The 21620-nt window shown below is 38.4% G+C and overlaps 2 long non-coding RNA genes across 2 annotated transcripts in view; one reads left to right on the top strand and one right to left on the bottom strand.

Annotated features, from left to right (window-relative positions):
* The window catches only part of LOC111815991, a 17574-nt gene extending 1447 nt beyond the window's left edge, over nt 1-16127 (bottom strand). The window contains exons 1-2 of the long non-coding RNA XR_002820548.1: nt 16117-16127; nt 1386-1394 (exon numbers count right to left, since the gene is read on the bottom strand). This is a non-coding gene — a long non-coding RNA (uncharacterized LOC111815991). The remainder of the gene's footprint in view (nt 1-1385; nt 1395-16116) is intronic.
* Nucleotides 13969-21620, top strand: part of LOC111815992 — a 20478-nt gene continuing 12826 nt past the window's right edge. The window contains exon 1 of the long non-coding RNA XR_002820549.1: nt 13969-14058. This is a non-coding gene — a long non-coding RNA (uncharacterized LOC111815992). The remainder of the gene's footprint in view (nt 14059-21620) is intronic.

Here is a 21620-nt window from a genome sequence, read left to right as displayed (position 1 = left end):
GCCTCCCTCCCAGAATATTGGAGTCACAGACATGTGCAGGTTCAGCTTCTTTCCACTTGCTTTAGCATGACATACCTTTTTTCATTTCTTTCTTTTTTTTTTTTTTTTGAGAGTGCAAATTAGACTTAAAACTAAAAAATTATAAGTGGTACAGAGTTTCACTCCTTTTAATTTATTTTTATTTTTTTTCTTTTCTTGTAATAGTCTACTTATAATCATTTGTTAAAAATTTTTTTAAAAGAATAAAAAATAGTAAAAACAAACATTAGAAATGATGCACAATTTCACTACACAAAATGATAGGGATTCAACACTGGTTATTACATTGCATATTGTTGTCTTCAAATTAGTTATCCAGATTCCCAGATATATGCATGCAAAATTGGTCAAAAAATTAAAAAGAAGAAAGGAAAAGAAAAAAAAAACAGCATTAGCGGGCGGGTCAGATAGTCCAGCGCACTGAGGCCCCTGCTTAGGCAGAGCACAGCGGCCGGGCTTCGATCCCCGGAGTGCAGTGCTGACCCCGCTGCCAGGACGCACTGAGATGGTGATTGAGAGGGGGATCTCTACGAGTCCTATCTCTGTAATGAGACCCTGCAGACCCTGCACTAAATACATTTTTTGAAAAAGCATTAATTGTTCCTTAAGGTAGAAGAGTAGAAATCAGCCGTGCAATTATCTAAGCTATCCTGTGTATATACATATATATTTTTTCCTTCCCTCTTTCTTTTTTCTTTTCCCTCATTCCAGTTATTTCTTCTCTTTGAACAGTTTCCCTTTCACAGTATCTAGTTTACCTTTTGGATTATTAATGTACTTTTTTTTGGTTTGTATTTTAGGAAGGGTCTACAGGGTGTTCAGGGTCTCACTACTAGAGCAGACTGACAGTGACCTGCCTGTCTACAGCCTCTCAAGAGCTGGGATTACAGGCTTGCACCACCACTCCCAGTCTCAGTTGCTGTTTTCGCGTGCCCTGTGGGCAGGGCCAGCACTGTAGGCCCAGGGATCTAATCTTGCCCCTGCGCCTACTTGTATTAATGTACTTTTAAAGCAGATTTTTTTTTTTTTTTGTGGGACTTATATTGCTCAGTCATGCTTTTTAGCGAATCTCATACTTTAAGACTTTTAATGAGCATTTAGACTCTTTATGTTTGATGTTATTTAAAAGGTTGAGTTTAAATAGTGGTTTAATTTATTTTGCCTTTTATCTGAACTTTTTACTTCTACACATATTTTTCACATACATATTTTTAAGTTCAAAGTAGCTACTATTAAAAGTTACTTAGAAGCTTTGTCTATTTTTTCTGACTATTCCAGAATACAAATGTATCCTTTGAAGATTCTTCTTTGCACAGACTTTAAGCTAAGCATGATAATGCAGTCACATCCACCACCTTTTTGTTCTGTTGAATTCCTTAAGAATGACAACGAAGACATTTGTAGGTTTTACATTTTAAAATAATTATAAATCCACATGCCTGGGTGAGATATGATAAAGGTTCTGTATATCTTTCACCCAGTTGCCCTAGATAACATTTGGATGACTAAAATTTATGTTGATGTAACCCACAAACACTTTATAAAATCATCAATTTTATATGTACTCATTTGCTCATGTATATGGCTCCAGGAAACCTTGCTGTGTGTAGGCTTGTGTGCGCACAACCGCAGCACAATACTGAGCTGGTCTACCACGAGGAGGCCCTGCCTTCGCATTTTGTGGTCATAGCCAGCTCCCTGGATATCTCTAACAATTCAAAACCTGTTCTCCATGTATACAATTTTGTCCTTTCAGGAATGCCATATAAAAAAAGAATCATATAATATGTAACCAGTTCAAACTGTCTTCTCCAAGGAATAGAATTCCCTTGAAATCCATCTAAGTTTTTATGTGCATCAATAGTGCATTCCTTACCAATGCCAGATAGTATTTCATGGCATACACATAAATAGATACATGTATTTACCTATCAAATAACATTTGGGTTGTTTTTAGAAGAAAAATTCCAGCATGTTCTTCTCTGCTAAAGACTGCAAAGAAAAAAAGGAGAATTGCAGGGGCTGGGGACATAGCTTGGCTGTCTAAGCACCTGCCTGGCAAGTTCAAAGATGCAAGTTCGATACCTGGTACTGTATGCCATGCTGGCCCCAGGACCCTGGGTACACCATGGGAACCCTGAGATCAGGTGTGGTGATGCATACCTGTAATCCCAGTGCTGGGGAGGCTGAGACAAAAGGATCACTGCAAGTCTGTATGTAGCAAGACCCTGTTAAAAAAAAAAAAAAAGAAAAAGAAAAAGATAAATTCCATTACTGTGGATGGCAAGCTCCATCACTTTGGGTCTGGTACATCTGCAAAGGCTCATTTGTTACAGACTTAGTCCCCCGTTCAGTGCTATTGAGAAATAGTGGGATGTTTAGAAGATCAGAGGTTGTAGATAATTAGGGCTGCATCACTGAAGAGAACTGTAGGTCCCTGGCCTCTTCTGTCTCCTTAGCATCTGACTGCAGTGTGAGAGTCTTGTCCACTGTGTGTGTGCTCCCGCATTGATGTGCTGCCTCACCACAGGGCCAAAAGCCATGTGCCAACCCATAGCACACTACAGCCTTCAAACCGTGAACCAAAATCAACCTTTCCTTTTTCTAAATTGATTATCTCAAGTACGTTCATACAGTAATGCAAAGCTGACTAATGCATGCAAAGTCACAGAAATTATTTGAAAACCATAATCCAAAAAAGAACTCATATAAAAATATTATGAAATTTGAAAACTCAATTACAAATAACCAACAACAAGAAGATGGGTAGAAAATATGAAAATAAAGCTTATCTTCTTGTTGAGGACAAATATGCAGACAACAAATTAATACATGAATAGATTTTCAGCATCATTTAAGAAACATAAATTAAAATCTCAGTAAAATGGTACTATATGCCAACCAAAAGGAGTAAAATAAAAAAAATGTGATAATGCCAAAAACTAGTAAGAATGTGAGAAAACCAATACAAATACAAACTGATACAGATTCTCCAGAAAAATTACGGTAGATCTTGTGGTGCAAACATCTGTCCATTATATGATTTAGCAATTGAAATCTTGGGCATTTATCCCAAAGAAATAAAAAGCATGTTCACATGATTTTACCTGCAAAATTTTATAGCATCTTTATTCATCATAAACAAATACAAATTAGTTGGCCATGACTAATTTATTTTGAAAGTTTAAGTCACTCTGCTAGGAACTGGGTTGTATTTATGTCTGCAGTAACTATAGACATCATTGAATTTGGATTTCTTCATTTGACTGGCTTTTATTTGCCTCCTGAATTCTGACTTCTGTAAATATACCTCCTCAGTAATCTAAGTATCAAAGTTGTATCCTTTGGGGGTTTCTCATGCTCAGACTCCTCCCTATTTAGCCTCTAGCCAGTTATCAAAACGACCCTATAAATGTCCTTAGTAGGACTACTACTTTGGACTACTATGGACCCACTGTACATCCAGCCACTCCCAGGGGACAGATCTCAGATGAATTTATCTCTGGATTCCAGGTGGGGGGCAATTTGTTCCTTGTATCTTTAATGGATCCAAGAGAAGATGCTGATTTTTCAGTTTATGAGCTTCATTTTGTAAGGATGAAAGTTAACAGCTTCTCGGGCCCTTCTCATGTAACAGTGCTGGAACTGAAATCTGGCAGAAGAGATATTCGGATAGGTATGGCCAAACTACCCTAAAAAAATTTTGTACCAGTCCACATTCTGGTCAATAATGTATGCAATGGCTTAAGCAGAATTATTTTTAAATATCTTGACGCAGTGAAGGATACTTGTTTGTACAGTATTTGATCTTGAAACTAGAGCAAATACTAAATAAGAAATTTTAGGCCTGGTGAGATAGCTCAGCGGTATAAAGTGCCTGCCTAGGCAGGAGCAGGGCTCTGCGGTTTGATCCTAGGCACCACATGCTGCACCATTCCCACACTCAGGGTGGGCTGAGATGGCCAAAAAAACCCAAAGAATATTTTAGAATATGTGCTGCTGAAGTAAGCACAAGATTAGGAATATTAAGGAAAGTCTTAAAAGTTGTATTTAAAATGAAGATCTATTTTTGTTATTTACATACCTTACTCATACTGTTGGTAGTAATTATCTATTTTCATTTTCAAAAGAACTCATTGGTTTTACCTAAGTAGGAAACAGTAAGGTTGAGTTATATTCTAGCATACTGTAAATATAGTGGTACCTCGGTTCTCAAACATAACTCATTCCACAGTTTTGGGAAAGATGGCCACAGTCGTGTTCCTCACGTGATGCAGAATGTGTGAATGCAAGCAAAATTTTGCCAAATGCTTCTGTATGGGAACCAGATTGCTTTGAGCAAGAGCATTCATGAACTGGACCAGGATATTAGTGAACAATTCCTCTTTATGTTCTTTCTTAGTTTAAAAAAAATGGCAAGACTACAGATTTTGCTACAGTACTGGTGGATATGCATACATGCGGACTCACACATATAACATGTGTTAGAATTTTCCCTAAGTTGGGAATCGCAGTTGAAGTGCCTCACCTTGGTCGACTACAGAAGAGAGGAGAATATGCTATTGTGCACACTCAGCTGCCTTCTGCACAGGAAATAGGCCTTGGTGACTCCAGACCCTGCCTCTGCTTTCTTTTTTAAAACAGAATTTCACTGTATTTCCTTGGTTATGGCCAGAGAAGTCCTGAGTGCTTTTTCCTTTTCTCTCCTGTGTGGAAATGAAGCAACAGTGAGTGGATTTTTCTCTTCCCATATGAATGCTATTTTTCCATAAATGAATTTTCAGTGAGTGGAAAATGCACTTCATTATCCACTAAATGCTTTTTTAAAGTCAACATGTGATAAAATTCTCACGAACCCTGATGTTACTGCTGACCACAAACCTCCCCTTTTATTTTTTACCTCACTGAGATTTTAATCTTGGAATCGGGTAATTGTTGGTGTGAGGTAGGGTGGAAGGAAAGAAATGTCTAATACATATCGGAGGCTGAAATACCAAAATTAACTGAGTCAAACATTTGGTGTCAGCAAGACTTTCGTTAATAACTCTTTCTAAAATTGAATGAGAGAAAGATCATTTTAGATGTATTACTTCGTATCTGTTAAGAGCTGCAGTGCCCTTTGTTCACTTTGGTATAAATATCTCCTGACAAAAAATGAATTCTATATTCTAAAGAAAGTCCAAGGCTCCCCAGCCTTGTAAACAATAAGCTACGAACAGGAAATGAAATATGAAGCAAAGCCAGAACTCTTACTACGGCTTTGTTTTGTTGAGCTCTGTGCTCATAAGATATGTCAGCGACAATGAAATGTGACTTTGCTAAACGTTATCGTTTAATGACATATAGGATGCAAATGTAAAATAAGTCACCCCAGATGCTGAAGTTGGAACACACTGAAGATCAAGTTATTTCCATATTTACATGATAATATTATATAAGCAGTGCTGAAAATTGTCCAAGAGTCAAGGCTATTTAAAATAGTATTTCAAGGCCAGTCAAATAGCTCAGCAGATTAAAGTACCAGCAAACAGGCTCAGGGGCTGGGGGTTCAATCCCTGGGCCTGCCGGGCCTGCCCTGTCCCCAGGGTGTGCTGAGACAGCAATTGAGACTAGGCGCGGTGGCGAGCCTGTAATCCCAGCTCTTAGGAGGCTGTAAACAGGCGGATCACTATGGGTGCTATCTAGTAGTGAGAACCTGAACACCCTATAGACCCTTCCCTAAAATACAAAAAAAAAAAAAAAAAAAAAAAAAAAAAAAAAATCATGATCCACTATTATCATAAAATTATGTTTAGTTGTAATTTAAGTCACCATCCAACACCGATTCAAACTTTCATATGGATACACAGATCTAATTTTTTAGACCCTCTCTGTCTTTAAAAGTAGTATTAGGACCAAAGGGTTTGAAGTACATATAAATTATGGTTTTTAAATCAGCTCATGAAGTCAGTAAAGATAAATTCTATGAATTTATTTTTTCAAAGGAAAAGCTTACTATATGACATTAGGCTTTTCACTCTCAAATTCCTCTGCTTCTGTTTTAACAGTTTTTAGGAAGAAAAATGTTCTTTAATCGCCCACTTTACAGCTCACTTTCCAAAGCAGTAGGCAAGATTTGATGGATTTTATTTATGTGCAGATAGGTGACAATAGTTAAAATACTTCTACAATCAGTCATCAAGAATTACTCTTGTTCTATTACCAGTCTTCCAGTCAAAAAGTGGTTTCACAAAAGATTTTCATGCTGATAAATTTTATGCTTCAAGATGAATTTATCTCATCAAAACTCTGTAAAATAATTTATGTGTCTTCTTATTTTGGGTAGAAAATATAATTGCAGAAAATGCTCTTAGTCTTAAAACTTAGCATTTTGTTGTGAGGGAAGGAAACCCAAAATCAGGGGTGTCTTGTAGGTGTCTGGTCCTGCCAAAGGGAACCCGGGCCTAATCTTTGAATGTAAGACTCAGTGACAAGTGTTTATTTGATTTCATGATGACTTGAGAACTAACAGGTAGCTTGTGAATTTCTAAACTGGAGGTGAAATACATTCAACAAGTGCTATGCCAAAACTTTAACTAGAGATTTATTTTATTCCAAAGCAAATTAGACATGAGAGTAAGGGATGAGAAAGAATGAGGAAACAGAGGTAGGAAGTAAAATTGATTTTTGCTGTTGGAAGAATCTGCTCACAGAGGCAATAGTAAGTAACTGTGGTTTCAGCTAACACATGCTCCAGTTAAGATGGTGCCTGTACCTTCTCAGGGATTTGTGTAGTACGGGGCTAACTCCTTTTGGAGGCCAGTGGCCTCATCTGTTTCTTCTCTTTCAGTCTATCTGCATTTCATTTCCTCTAATGGTGCATTACTGCTCTTTCTTGAGCCCTCTTATTAGTGCTTTTCTTCCGAAATACTATACCGGCTTGTTGTAAACATTCAGAGCAGAATTTGCCTTCTGAAAAAAATAAAAAAGAATTCGCCTTATGTAGTCTGTGTAGTTTAGTAATCCATTTGTTAAAGATGTTTCATTTGTAATACAAATTCTTTCGGTGCAACAAAATAGGATTGAATGTAGAGTAGTGGAGAAGAACTGAAGTTCTGATGTAAGAAAATTTGTTGTGTCACATCCCTATCATTTGATAAATGTGTGTTCTTAGATGAAGTAAATGTATTCTGGCATAACCTATATTTTTATTAGTGAAGTAGTTTAATAACTGCATTTATAGATTTATGGCCAATGATAAGTTAACTCCTCCATGAACAATATGCAGAATAGATCATAGGCTAGCATAGACAATGGATGTTACTATCCCTACGTATAAATGAATAAATAATCACATAAATGACATTGTAAATGTACCCCAAATGGAATAAAATTCAGTATACTATCCATACTTTATTTACAGTGATCTCCTAGAGGTAGGATCTCTTAGAACAGTTTGAGATCAGTTGATTGCATCTTGGGTGGAGTGTGCATATTTGTGGGATAAACCCGAAGTGAGTGTATGGAACAGTAGCCTGCTTTATCTCAGTAAGAGATAGAGCCCAATGTAATCAATTAGGGGGAAGGCATCTGATAAACTGTGAAACTCTTAACTTCAGTCATAATTCATCAACTTGAATATTAAAGCAGGGTCGCATCTCAAGGAGAGTTCCTGTCCTAAGGCTTTCATCAAACTGAGTCCCCCAAACAAACTGCATTTTGTGAAGCTGTTCCTTACAGGCTGATAATAAAACAAATCTCTCAGAAACCCTTTCTCTAATTATTGAGATTTGAACTTTTGGGTATCATGACTGAAGCTAAAGGACCAATAACTATTTTCTAGTCAGTTACTCCTTGGTGTATTTGGATGAACTTGCATTTTTTAGAAGTGTAACTTGGAGTTGGAAAGCTGTGTGCTGACTCATGTAAGTAGTCTTTATGTTTCTAGATTAGGCTTGGCACTTAAAGTTTGCTCTTTGTGAGTTCCTAAAGTTGTACAATGGGATTATGGGTGGTCAGAGTAATTCAGTTACTTTTTCACAGTAGTAGTCCATTCTTTTGTTCTCATTTGTTTATTTATGGCTACTCAACAATACTCTGACCCAACCTTTTTTAATGTTTAATTCTTTTTTCTTGCAGACCCGGGGATTGAACTCAGGCCCTTGTGCTTGCCAGGGAAGCACTTATTCCACTAAGCCATCTCCCCGGCTGTTTAATTCTTTTGTGACACTTGGAATTGAATCCAGCATTGCTGCTTAAGCTACATCCTCAGACTTTTTTTAAAAAATATTTTTGCTTTTATTTTGAGGTAGAATCTCAGTAAGTTGAGCAAACTAGATTCAAACTTGCAGTTTCCCTGCCTCAGCCCCAAGTGCTGGAATTGTACGCATGTTTCCCCACACCTGGCTCAGCATTTAACATTTATTGCTAGGGGTCAACAGAGGACCTAAAAAGATATCAAACGCTACCTTGCAAAATGACTTTTTTTAAGTAAGTTTGCTTAAAATTTTAATGGAAATGTGACTGTTATAAACAACTGTTTAAAATGAAAGTTTATGAATGATGCCCATTTTTTAAAAAAATTATTCTTTCCTTTTTCTCCTTTAGCCACTATTATCAAGATTTGCCGATACAGAACTCCCCAGATGCAGAAGCTAAAGTCACATCAGTGCCAGCAGTGTCTTTGATGAATTCCTGGACAAGTGCCTGCTCATCCTTCTCGGCTAAGGAATGTGCTCGGTGTTAGGTCTCTTCATCGGGACACTCTCCTTTAGTGTAAAAGGCACGGGCGTCAGCTGGCCTAGCCAGGAAGCTCTCTGAGATAATGACATCATCATTGAGAAATTTCTTTAATCCAATTCACATTTTTAGGTAGTTTTCCCAAATATTACAACTCAATGAAAACCAACTCAATGAAAACCAAAGAAAGAATCTTTCAGTATTTCCAGACTTTGAATATTTTGCACCTATGAAAATTTCGATCATGTCTCAGTGTCTTACATTCCATATTGAAGCTTTCTGGAGTGACCTTAACCTATTCTCTCCTGGATGGTTCCATCTTGCTTCCTCAGGGAGTTCTCTGGGCTTGAACTTGACCTGTCCAAGACTAAAAATGCACAATGTTTGATTTCCTTTTTACCACTAAGTGGAAGTATAGCTGCTTTTTAATAAACATTTTAAAATTTAAAAAATAAAGATTTTTTTTTGGACCTTCAAAACAAATCCACAATGGGCCAGCTTCATGGGGCATTGTTACAAGATCTTCAGTGACTAAGGTTAAATTTTCAGTAATCATTAAGATAACAAGTCACTTGAATCTTTATCTCAAATTCATAAGAAATCCTTCGTTCAGATAGCTAAATCATTTTGTCGTGTACTTTGCCCTGTGATTGATTCATCTTACTGCTGCATTTTTATGAAGTTGACTTTTCTCCAACAGGTTTTCTGAAATAATTCTTTGATCAAAATACGAAATAACACCTGGGTAGAAGCAGTTTCTCCTGAGAGTGGTTAAGGGGCTACAGAGAATCAGCCCACTGGCACTAGAACTGGCTCCAAGTTCTACCAACTGAGCAACCATGCAGGCACTTGTGTTGGATTGTTGGCCTGATGTTGCCAATTTGAAATTCTTAATCACTTTTCTTAATTTTTTTATTTTTTTGGTGGTACCAAGGATCGGACTTGGGACCTTGTGCTTGCCAGGCAAACACTTATTCCACTGAGCTGTCTCCCCAGCCCAATAGTTTGATCTTTGATGTTATATCTTGTAAAGGCTCTTAACTGAGACAGTGGAGTCTGAGCATAAGCAGAGGTCACATTTGCCATGTGCATGATTGCTGTGGCTTGCTACTACCCCATTCACACAGTGTTCCCCATGCCCCCAAAGCACAGCTTTCTAGAGCAAGCATGCTGCATAGGAGTTCATGAGACACAAAGCAAGGGGAAGATGAAGATGTTATGTCCACAGCTAGATAAGTAAGGGGAGAGAAGTTAGTCTGACAACCCCAACGGGCTGCATTTTCCTTTTGAATAAGAACTTGCTTTGGATGTAAATAGAAAGCAGTGCAGTTCTGTGGAACAGGAACAAGCGAAGGTCTCTGTCACACCTTTCCTTACTTATGGTACTTCCCTGTATTCATGCACACATATGCTACCACTATATCCTGAAGGAAAAAGAACAACCAATTGGGTGATCCACAGTTAAGTTTTAGCTCTTTCTGAGCCACCAGTAAGGCACAGATAATGTTGGTAGAATCTATATATATTAAGAAGGTGAGTTAAAACAGTTGGGTTCAAACCTCTCAACATTTGTACCCTTCTATTGAGAACAAAATACATATGCATGAGTACAAAATAAAAATCATGTGATTATTATGAAATGATGAGTTATGAAATTTATGTAAAGAATTCAAAATTTGGTTTTTCTTTTCTTTTCTTTTTTTCTTTCTTTCTTTTTTTTTTTTGCAGAACCAGGGATTGAACTCAGGGCCCTTGTGCTTGCCAGGCAAGCACTTATTCTACTGAGCCAAGTCCCCGGCCCTTGGTTTTTCTTTATCTGAAACATTATAATAACAAAAAACCTCCCTGACAAATCAAGAAAAAAAAAAAAACTGAACAAGGAGAAAACAATCCTTGTATTTTTGTACCTTTAATAACATGCTATATTCTGATTTTTAAATAAGAGATTCAGCTTTTACATTTTGTTCTTGGTCCGAAAGATTGCCTAGCTTATCCGGCTTGCTCTCGAGATGCCTACTCCTTGGCCTTGCCAAGGCATTACAAAAGATGTCTGAGAAGAATGGAGGGTGGGAGAGGTATTGCAGGATTCTCCAAAGCCCACAGACCTACAGACTCACCTCTTTTTTCAATAATGGTCTTTCCTGCCTTATTTTACTATCATTTTAATAATAGAAGTGTCTATCATTTTTCCACTCGGAGAAAGACTCCAATGTTCCTACTTAGTTCTGCTCTTTTGTTAAACTCTTTGTAAATGCAAGTAATCTTTGCTATCATTACTTCTCCTAGAGTAAATTCAAGAGCTTGCATTCAACCATGTGTCTGTAAAATCACTTCCTCTTCCATTGTTTGGTTTTTAATCTCTTACTTTGAGGTCACTGACAATATTTTGCCCCTGCAGTGCACAGGTTGATCTTCCTCTGCCTTTTTTCTCATGTCTTGATTTCTTTCTCATTTATTCTTAGTCATGCAGAACTGGGCTTTTATAGACATCCAGTTAGTTCAAGCTAAGGAGGAAGGATCTAAGTCTTTATAATTTTCCTAAAAGGGCATAAACAACAAGCCAAGATCTCAATATTATTTTATCTCTACTTTTAACTCTTGGACATTGATTACCATTAAGTAAAGTCAATCATTGCAAAGCCTCAACTGCCTTTTCAGATTTTTAATCCCTTCTCTCACACTATCATAATGTTAGATTCTTAGTATCAGAAAGGGATAAGACCTAAATCTAATTTATCTTACCTATATCCTAAATGACCTTTACAATTGCAGGACTGCCTTATGCCTGGGACCTGTGTATATGCCTTGCCCCATTTTGGCTTCACTCTGTGCTTTTCAGCAATACCAAGCTGGCTATAGCTCTTTAAATATGTCTTTGTGTTTCAAGCCCTTTACTTTTTCTCATGTTACATCCTCCATACAGAATCTCCTTTCTTATCTGCTCTTCTCGGATAATTGCTTTTCCAGTTCTAGGTATCAGCTCAGGTATTACCTCCTGTGGAAACCTTTCCTGTTGCCTCATGAGACACAAGACAAGTTAAAGTCCATACAGTTAGGGTGGATGCCACCCCGAGTACCTTTCTGCCTCAGCATCTAGTTCATTACGCTGGAATTACCTGCTCCTGTGACTGCCTTCAGACCACACTGCTGTGATGTACTTGAGGGCTGGAATGTATCTGTTTATCTGCTGCAAGTTATACGAATCTGTCCACATAGCAGGTAGTCAGCACCTAACTAGTTCTTTTTTCTCTCTGTCTCTCTCACTCCCTCTGACTTTCTCTCTCCCTCTCTCCCTCTTTTCTTCCCTCCATCTCTCTCTCTGTCTCTTTGATGAATTAAAATTAACTGAATAACATGTGTTCTAATATAATTTGTTATCTCCCTTCTGGACACTCTTTATGTGGTCTTCTCTCCCAGAAAGAAACACACACACACACACACACACACACACACACACACACACGCTCATTACAATGCAAATATGTAGGTGCACACACACATGCTGTAATACAAATATATAGGTGCATACATGCATGCTACAATGCAAATATATTTATGTATACACATAGTTTATAATCACAGACAAGGGACAAGATACTCAAGCCAGAGGTAGGGGCAAGATCATCAGGAAGTTTTGTCATTACTTAAGTTTAGGAAATCTTTTTTTTTTTAGTTTTCAGAAGGCTTAGCAAAATTCCTAGTAATTCAAGAATTCTGTTATTGGCTTATGTAAAAATTAGCCACTCAAAGGGCATGTTTGGGTTCTTTTCATGGATGTTAGCTAGAATTCTGATTCTTGGTACTTCTGCGTTTTCATCAATGTCCTACATCAGTTACAAAAATGACGTCTGTACCTTTAGACTATAGCAAGTACCTTGGATTCCAAGAAGTGTCCTCCAGGTTTTTCAAGTTTGTCAGTATCAAGTCTCCTTGTACATCAGCCACGTTTGCCTTGTTGCAGACATATAGATACATGCAGGACTTCAGCCCAGTGGAGATGACTTAGGCTGACATTTGTGGTCAGCTTAGGCACTGGGCACTTGTCCACATGCCTACGGGACCCACAATGAAGACTATGTGCTGATCCAGAGACTCGGCCCATGGCTTTTCCTCTGTGTTATACTGCTAGATCTTTTTAAGGTTCAGGAATCTCTAGCTGTGTTGTTTCTCTACGACTCCTTCTATTGCTCAAAATAGCCAATGCCTACCTAATTTGGGAGACACTGAGAAAGTGAAAAGTGCCATGGAAATGAAAAATTAGTATTCATCTTCTATCCATCTTGAGAATTATTTGTCTCCCTTTATATTCTAAGAATGGGCGGCTCAGATGATTTGGAGCAAAGAAGGAAGGACTACGACTGATAGTGAAAAGTATTTAGTTGATGTGAAGATAAACTAAATAGCGTTTACTTATTTCTCCACGTGTTTATTGGGATGAATTCTTAGAGAGAATCTTTTTGGATCTAGAATGGTATTCCCATGAAAGAAAATGAAGTGTGAAATTACAAAATCAGGCCAATAGAAGGATGAGACTATTCACTCATAATTGACCCGGTGAATTGCTTCTTTAACCCTTCTTTCTGTTCTTTAAGAGCCAGAATTATACCACAGTGGACGATGGTGGTTCCACTGGGCCGGTTCTACTGGGCTGATGCTGATAGCTGCATTCAGCCCCACTCTTTATGGCCTGTGGGTTGTGTCCCATGTATCAATCAGAGCAACAAATGACTTCCTGCTCCTGAGGCCACCAAACAAGGACATGCTCACCAGAAGTCATTAGGGTGGCTTTGTGTTCTTCTACCCCATCCGTGAGCCAGGATGGTGGAGGCTTTGATTATTTCATTTTATTTTTAATGCTTCTGGACTCCAGACTCACTGGAGACATCCTGACACATAAGGCTTTTGTCCAGCACAATGTGATGCCCTTTACCTAGTAAAAGGCTGAGTCCATAAAGGTGCTGCCTTCCTCCTGAACAAACAACGGAAATGCATCAGGAGAGCTCAGCCACAGACAGAATGCACATCATGAAGCAGGAGCCACCCTGGGATTCCTCAGATGAAAGCCGATTTCAATGAACATTGTGTTTCAAAGCCTGCTTCCTCTGGCCCTGTAAGGACTGCAGGAGGAACATCCCACTTGCGTCTGCTGACACAAAAGAATGCTGTGGCTGGGAGATCTTATCGCGCCTTCCTGTGCCACCGCAACAGAGCTCCGGTTGTGTCTCCTAAGAATCGCTCATTGTTTCATGGGGACAACTGGCTCCTTTGGGTGGGATCTGATGGCATCTCACGGAGCTGGAGGTAGGTGGTGCTGGGAGGTCAGCCAGCCACGTGACCCGGCTGGCTGCTTCAGGGAAGTCGATAGAGGAGCGTACTTCATCGGAGTTTCCGGGTGGCCAATGGCTAAGCTTGTAAAGTTTAAATTTATTTATGTTTATTAAAATATGCTCATACTGTTCATTTAATAATGTTTTCAGCTGTATAAGTTAAGAAGAGAAAATAGAAGCGACATCCAAGTTTTCTTTCTTGAAAAAGCTGTTTCTTTTCTCCTTTTAACTTACTGACTGAATCTGATAAAAATGAGCATAATCAAGAACTGTTTTGAAAGCAGAAATTTAATAATTTAAAACTCCCCTGGAGAATTTCGATGCCAATATGTGGACACTTAGCATTTGTTATATAAACTTCAAAAGTGTACTCTCGTTTCATGAGGATGAACTTCAAGATTTAGTCATCATATTCATATTTAAAAGCATAAGCTGATAACACTGGATTAGTTAAAATTGGTCAATTCTAGATAAGGTCTCCTTTGCTTAGAAAATCCATGGCTTTGTTCAATAAAGGGAATGGTGATTATTACACACTCAGGGACATGGGGGAGTGCAGTTTGGATTTTCTTCTCCTTTCAAAGCTTAACAATTAGTACCTAGTGTTAGGAATTATAATGTACAGGAAGACATGTCAAGGAGCAAGTAAGGGTAACCATGAGTCTAAATCGTAAGTGTAACATTCTTAATCCTTCCTTCCTATGTCTTCAGATGCAACTTTCCAAAATGCTCTTTGCCCTAAAAATATTTATATTCAATTATTCAGCAAAAATAATCATCCTCCTTTGATTTTGATGAAGATTTTAAGAACCAAGGTATTACCAAAACAGCATCTCCTTTCTGAACAGACTTACTAAATATTTCATACGTTGTGATTATTTATGAATACATGTGTTTTCCCTTATAACTGTGAGTTGTATTCATCTTTGTTTTTGCAATGTCAAACAAAATGTCTTGTTTATATTGGTACCAATTGGATGGATGGAGGGTTGGATGCATGGATACAGCTATGTAGCAGTGTCTATCGCAGTTACTAATGGGGATTTGATTCAGGTTATCTAAATAGTTCTTGGAAGGACCGCAAGTGTTAATAATCTGGGCCATTAGTAGATGTATAGAATGTTGAAATTTTCAAGATCTATAGCCCACACAATTTAGTTTACAGTTGTGAGATTCAGAAAGAGAAAATCTGACTATACACACTCATGTATCTAATTAGTAAGTGACAACTCTGGGTTAAAATCCAGATCTCTTGATTTTCCAGTCAAATGTTCAGTGCATTGTACCACATTTGGAAACTGAAGGCACCCCAAGGAGCAATCTGTTAGCCCTGGCTCACCTGGGGGTGTGAAGGCAACCTGGGACAAAACAAAACTAGTGAGAGGAGTGAATCAGGGCTGCGGAATTCACATGTTGGTCGTGCTGAAGAAGTGTAAGAACAAGAATGCCTCGTTTTTATTCAGGGTGATTGTATTGCGTGTCTCTCTTAGGAGGTGCTGTGCTCAAGACTCCCATCTCTTCTCTACGTCCCAGGAAAACTTGTGGAGGCAGCACTGTCCATCTTTACCCCGCTGACTCAGATTTCTTTTTGATGTTGAGTCCAGCCTTTGGGAGCCCTTTCCAAAGAAACTTTCTCCTGTCACTTACTAGTGGGACTGATGCAATGATACTGTCTCTAGGTCTTCGTGCTGTGAGAAAGTACTCATGACATATCTCTTCTGATTGTCTGGATTTCTGTTTCTCTAAATTATATTCCATCATAGCATATTCAAATGTTTGTGATTGGCCTATAATCAGAGTGTTGTTCATTTAATATTTTAACTTTTTCAAGTAAATTATTTTAGAATGAACAGATAACAACATACAACATGGGAGAATCTCAAAATAATTACACTGAGTGAAAGAAGCTATACAAAAGAGTATATCCTTTGCAATTCTAGTATGCAAAACTTTGAGTATGCAAACCACTCCAAGAAAGAAAGAAAACACATTCATACTTGCCTGGGGACCTGGGGAGGAAGGCAGAGAGAACAGAAAGAGAATCGTGTAAACTTCTGGGGATCATGCATATGCTCGCTGTCTTAATTATAGTGGTGGTTTTATGGTTATATGATATATTCAAACTTACCAAATTGTGCATCTTAACTGTGTGTGTTTTATTATATGTGAATGTTTATAGTGTGTTAATTAAACCTCAAGAAATTGTTTACTAAAGAAGAATGTAACCTTTAAAAACTCAACTAAAATATTGTATTAATCAAAGTTTAGTAAGAAAAGCAGAAATGCTAGCGTACGTGCATGCGTGTGTGTGTGTGTGTGTGTGTGTGTGTGTGTGCTAGAGACACAGGGATTGGCTTTATATTATGGTGAAGTTTGGTGGTATCATCTCTGTAAGGCTGTTGTTTTGAAATTTGAAATCTAAGGACAGCTTGTCAAGAAAGGAATATTGCTATAAAATGGGGACCAGCCAGAACAGGTTGGAGCCCCAGGCTCTGCTGGAGCTCATGAGAGCAGTCCAAAATACTTCATACCTTTGAGCTTGTGTGACAGAGGTCCTGCAGACAGCACCCTCCGCAGAGAGATCCTGTGCATCCTGCCCTGGGCCATCTCCACGAAGGTGAATGGCTCCAGGCTCAGCTCCTGCTTCCAGCAAGAGCTGAGGGAGCAGAGGCAACACGTGTAAGTTACCAAGCGGCCACGACTGCGCTTCTGCCTCCAAATTGTGCCCGCTTACTCATGCCCCACCCTGCCCAGAAATGTACGGAAAAGGAATTCTGGGAAATGGAATTTGACTCTACAAAATCCACATTTAACAATTTGACACTCCTACCTCTTCAAATGAAATAGCACAGTCATGCCTCTATTCTAACTTAATATATCTATTGCAAGTACAGTCAAAACCACTAACTTTTTCCCTAGAAGAGAACCCATGAGTGTTGTTTTTTTTTACTCTGGATGACATTTATTTTCTCCTAGTTGATTCATATTTCCCCTTTGATATCCTTTAACTTACCTACTGACATATTAAGCTACCAATATTAACACATCTTATATGAGATATGAAATAAAAAGAAGGTAAATACAAAGATACCTGGTAAGATAGCATATATATATTCATACATAGTCATACCCCAAAGAGGATGACATACTCATAACCATTACAGTATCTGTGTCACAATAGGTCATGTGGCTGTAGCCAATATTCATGGCTATCTTCTTCCCTTAGCTAACCCATGTTCCTCTTGTTCTCAGTAAACACTTGAGCAGGTTATGGCTCTTTGGCTAGTGAGGTAGACCAAATCTTTAGTCTCAAGGTGTCTCAATAGCTAGAAGTTATACTAATTGAGTTAACATAGTTTTCTATTTGTTTTGGTCACAGGATATAGGAGTAAAAAGTGGCAAACTGGAATATCTTTAGATTTTGAAACACTCTTCTGACTCTGCATGGAAGCAGGCTAGTGACAGTCACTCCTCTTTTTGCATGATGACTCAGTGGCATGACTCAATGTGCTCAGATGGTTCCCCAAGGCAATCAAGTCATCACGTGGACCACAGTGCAAGTGCTTCCCATTTTGGAACTAAGACCTCTTGGTCATGGGAACCTGCTATCACAGAAATGAGAAGCAAAAGTTGTGTCAAAGGATCACTAGGGATAAATGCTGAGAAGATCTGCTCCCCTTTCCACTGCTAGATTCTCTGACCAATGCATTCTTGCTAAGGGAATGACAGAAAATGTTGGGTATTAATTTAGAGCAGACTTCATATCCCAAAGGGCCATAAGTGATCCTGCAAAGGGGTGCTCCACCATTCTGTCAAGCCATCTGCTTCTGACTGATGAAGACCACACAAAGACTAGTAATCTTTCTGAATCCATTTCTGTATCTCACTTTTGCGTGACATAAGTTCCTTGCTCAGCAATGATTCTGAGTGAAATACGAAGGCCACGAATAAGCCGTGTGCACATGGGTTTGGTGGTGGATTGGGCAGAAACATTGTGATCAGGGAAGTCAGTGCATATACACAGAGAGTATCTATTCCAGTAAGAGCAAGCTCTGGCATTTCCATGACAGAAGGCTGTGATGTAATCAACCTGCCAATGAATCCCTACCTGGTAGCTAGAAACAATGTCACATGAGAAGCTCATTGTTCATCTCAGCTGTTAGCAGACTGAACACTCCAAATTGACTGTAGCTAAACAGGGTTTGGTAAATAGAAGTCTGTATTACTGAATACAGATGTAATTTTTGTCCTTACCACCAGTGCCACAGTTTTTATGAGTCAGTTTGGTAAGGAGATAAGTTCCTTTGGAAGGAAGCTAACTGAGGAATTTAGAATGGCTCATCCTTTCCACTTGAATACTACAGTCCTCCTCTGCTGAGTTCATCCTTTGGTAAGCATTCATGTAGACACAAGAGTCTTTACATGGTATATCCATTTAGAGGTGTCACCAATCTACCTTTCTACCAGATTTGCTTGTCATAGATTTATCAGTTATGTTGCATCCAAATATCAGACCCTGAATTAATGTAGATTTGTACTTCTGGGTAGCTCTTCTTTGAAGCAATAGAAACAGGCACATGTACACTTGAAATGATGCATATTGGAAATACTTTGCTTCACCATTAACATTTGAGACCACACTAGAATGGGAATGTCACAGGCATAGGGCCCATAGATATTTTAGGTCTCTCGCTCATGCAATTTACCTGTGCCTTTCAGACCTACTCAAGCCCAATTTCATATATAGCACATCTCTTTGATAATGAAGCATTACGGTTCATGCTCAAATTTATTGCTTAATGGGTCAGCTTAGGTAGCTTAGATCACATAGAAATTTGGTTAGCCATGGCCAGGCATTCAATCTTTACCAATGCCTAGTAGCAAGACAAAGGCTGGTTCAGAAGGAATCATTATTCACAGAGAATGTTCTAAATACTAAGTGATCTCCCTAAAAAAGCCAGAAGAAATCTTTAAATGGCATTCCTCTCACTGTCATTCTAAGTACTATGAGATTTTGTAGATAATATGATTGAAACAGCAGGACAGCTTGCACAGCAGTTTAGATATGAAGACCCTGGGCCCTACTCACAGCTGGTAGCTTTTTGCATCATCCAATAAATGGGTTGACAAAGAGCACCTCAGCATGCCTCAGACCAGATCCCTAGACATTCATGGAGTTTTTTTCCTACCCTTTAACACTATCTGGATCTGTTACTGTCTAATTAGCAGAGAAGAAATCACGAGGCTAAAAGAGGATCCATGGGAAGATAGAAGTGTTGCAAGCCGGCCACTGTCTTACATCAGTGAGGTGAACCAGCATGGGCCACAGTGTGGAGAAATAAAATATGGCTGCCACTTCCTCTCTATTCTCTTGTCTTCCACAGGAACTTCTCCGAAGCTTGCTCTATTCAAAATCCTATAGGTACAGGGATTCTGGGAAATGTAGTCCAGCCTAGCCAAGCTCACAACTCACCCTCCGTGTGTGGTATGATAAGAAATACAGTGAATATTTCATGTTTGTTTGTATTGCTTGATTGATAGATGGATGGATTATACTGGGGTTAACTCTTAAGTCATTTTGCATGTTAGGCAAGTACTCCACCATAGAGCTATACTGGTATGGTGAACATTCAAGTAAAAAAATTGAAAGTTTATTACAGAAAATTTGGGACACAACTGAGTTACATGATGTTACAGTATAGGTTTTCCTATGTCCTGAGTCTTCACTGACCTTGAAAGGCTAGGGTTAAAATGTTGACTGTCCTTGCAGCCATTCTATTTCTCTAACTTTTTATCTGCAAACTTAGGTTGTTAACCCTCCAGAAGAGAAGCTTATTATTACCCTACAACATGCTGTTGGGTTTAACTTCACTGTCTGTCTGAATATTAAACATGCATAACATGTAACAGATATTTTCCACCAAGTATTAATATGTTAAACTTTAAGTCCCTATAGACTATGGAGATAAAAATTTAAAACATGAAAAATATTTAAAGAATATGAATAAACAATTACATATTTTTACACAGAAATTTAGAAATCTAACCATATACAGCATTGTAGCAGGACAGTCTTGTGACTTTTTTTTCTTTCTTGTGTCTTTTTTTTCATTTATTACCCATTTAAAAAAAGACCAAAAAACTTTTGCTTGAGAGACAGTATGGTAATAATTGGTATGTCATGACAAGAAATACTTATTTAGAAGACCAGAATGACAGGCATTCCAAGCGTGACCCTTCTATTACACATTGCTATCTTCAGTGTAGTTGCCTGGTTCACAGATATCAGCATGTACAGTTAGTCAGGGTGAGAATCCTACCACTTAACTGCTAGTTTCAAAAACCTGCTGATGTTTCTCAAGGTCATTGCCTTGACCATCTTGTGCATATAAATGTATGGCTTTGTCCCTATCTTGTTTCCCAGCTTTTCTTGCTACCCTCTCCTCGGTGTCGAATCCTCAAGTTCTTGCTTTCCTTTCAATTGTGCTATACCCCTCTATTTGTATTTCTTCTTTTGGGTTCTTATACTAGGGAGACCATACAATATTTCCACAGGACGGTCTGGTTTATTTCACTTATGAGTATATCTTCAAGTGGCATCCACTTACATATAATTCAAGTTTATCATTCCTTATAGCTGAGTAATACTCCATTGTATAAAAATACCACATCTTTTTCAACCATTCTTCATGTGATGCACATCTTGGTTGTTTCCAAGATTTGGCTATTACAAATTGTGCTGCTGTAAACATAGGTACACATATATTACTATAATATGACGTTTTCAGTTCTTCCTGGCTTGATTGTTGGCTTGAATGGGATTTCCAATCCTAGTTTCTTAAGGAGTCTCCACACTGATTTCCATAATGGTTGCACCAGTCTACATTCCCACCAGCAGAGGAAAAGGGCTTCCTTTTCCCCACAGCCTCTCCAATATTTGATGTTGGTTGATTTCTTTATGATAGCCATTTTTTCTGGGGTGAGATGGTATCTCAGTGTTGTTTTAATTTGCATTTCACAGATGGCTAGTGATGTGGAACATTTTTTCATATATTTATGGGGCCACAGAGCAACATGATCGATGATGTAGAGTGTGCCTAAGGAGAGTCACATGGAGAGAAAACATTCTCTTAGGCTTTCACAGAGAGCAAATTGGTCAAGCAATGGCTGTGACTCATCCACATGGCTGACACTGAAAAAGGATCTGCAAACTGCAGTACAAGGTTACAAGATACATCCTGAGGGTACTTGACTGACCTTATCAGATACAAAAGTTACATTTCTTGTTATACAGGTCTTGCTTTATCTTGGTCTTAACCATCCAGCAGAAAAGTATAAAAACGAGGTATGTAAAGTAAAGCCATGTTAATATGCTGAGCTGTGAAAGACTCAAGTCAACAACTTCTGTGGATAACCCACTACTGTTGTGGACTGCTGGACTGTGTTGGATTTTTTGGCTGAATTCAAGCACGTATAGTATTTAGATGCCAATGGAATACCCATCTCTGACAGGACTAAACAGAAAAAGGGGATACA

The sequence above is a fragment of the Octodon degus genome, unplaced genomic scaffold (genome assembly GCF_000260255.1).
Source record: "Octodon degus isolate 3935 unplaced genomic scaffold, OctDeg1.0 scaffold00024, whole genome shotgun sequence".
NCBI classification, from domain to species: Eukaryota; Metazoa; Chordata; class Mammalia; order Rodentia; family Octodontidae; genus Octodon; species Octodon degus.
This window is presented reverse-complemented; position numbering and strand designations above follow the sequence as displayed.